The sequence below is a fragment of the Penaeus monodon genome, chromosome 15 (assembly GCF_015228065.2).
Source record: "Penaeus monodon isolate SGIC_2016 chromosome 15, NSTDA_Pmon_1, whole genome shotgun sequence".
Classification (NCBI taxonomy): Eukaryota; Metazoa; Arthropoda; class Malacostraca; order Decapoda; family Penaeidae; genus Penaeus; species Penaeus monodon.
Window position 1 is genome coordinate 26,224,433 of NC_051400.1, and position 1,250 is coordinate 26,225,682.

Genomic DNA, 1,250 nt, shown 5'->3' on the forward strand with positions numbered 1-1,250 from the left:
GTTATCGGCCGGAAGCAGTGATACTTTAATTAAGCAATATATTTATTGCATTAGCTGATGAAATGTAACCCATATTTACCTGACTGATAGGAAAAAAGTAGAAGATTTAAAACCACGAAAAAGAATTGGTGGTAGTGAGGCCGGGGTGATAGTAGATGTGCTCATGTTAGGGATAATGCACTTGTAGGCGATTTCTATTACATTGGCATTAACTTTAACGCGAGATAAGGGCCGAGGTAATGCTATTTAAAACTGTTACCCAAATTTCCCTAAACAACCAGCCCCTATGTCTGCCTTCCCCAAGTCTACCTCCTTGGAATCAGTTCAGCGAGAGGCAACTTTGAGTGAATTTCAATCAGTGTTGACTCATCGAACTCATTATAATTTTTTTTTTAAAAATGCGTAATGAGCCGTAAAAACTATAAGGAGAGATGGAGATGCTAAACTCTAGATTCCAAGTTCGAATTTCTCCCGAACTGAGTGGACGGCGAGGCAAGGAATTACAGTCAATTTGTAAGGTATTTTACTAAATAAAACTGTAAGCTGTTTTATACACAGTGTGTAATACAATCCCATTTTGCCATTCCTATACATACAATACATAATAGGACACTGAAAAAAGAAGGGAACCACACCTTAGAGGCACGGTGGTGGACGAAACAAAAAGAAACTACACATAGATCAGTGAAATCATCTGAAGTTTATTACATGTACAATATCTGTAAAAGAAACCATATGTCTCTTTGATGATAATGATATAAGTATGAATATATCAATAGTGATGACATATGTGAAGTTAAAAATAAAGTTAATTCGTAGCATTTTTCTTCTTTTTCTTTTTTACAGTAACAGTAATGTGAATAACAATGATTATGAGGGTAAAAATATGTTATCAGTAATTTCGAATACCTGATGAAAATAATTCAATTCTGTGCATCGCATTGAATGCATAAAATATAAAGTCGTTCGAAAAGGTAGACAAATACAAAAAAAAAATACAGCTATTATCAAAAAAGAAAAATTGAATGACGTCATTAACTACGTTCTTGTATTCAATCTTCATTGAATCCGGATCGTCTCCTTCACGAACTCCGGCAAATGTAAACAACTTTTGACACCTGTTTATTTACAGGTGTACGAAAAAAAACGTTCAAACTGATTTTCGAAAAGGCATGGGTTTTTAGTCAATGTTGGTAAGACTGGTACAAAATTGAGCTCACTTTACGTCGGTGGTTAATGTTGATAGAGTA

The 1,250-nt window shown here is 34.5% G+C and overlaps 1 protein-coding gene across 5 annotated transcripts in view; it reads left to right on the forward strand.

The window, feature by feature from the left end:
* Positions 1-1,250, forward strand: part of LOC119581863 (protein RFT1 homolog) — a 16,707-nt gene that overhangs the window by 5,268 nt on the left and 10,189 nt on the right. Inside the window, exon 1 of one of the 5 annotated variants that reach the window (XM_037930011.1) lies at positions 1,042-1,100. The exons of 2 other annotated variants lie outside the window; for them this stretch is intronic. The gene's annotated coding sequence lies outside the window, so the exon portion shown is untranslated. Of the gene's footprint in view, positions 1-1,041; positions 1,194-1,250 lie in introns of those variants that run through there. 2 more of the 5 variants (XM_037930009.1, XM_037930010.1) reach the window with 2 other exon arrangements.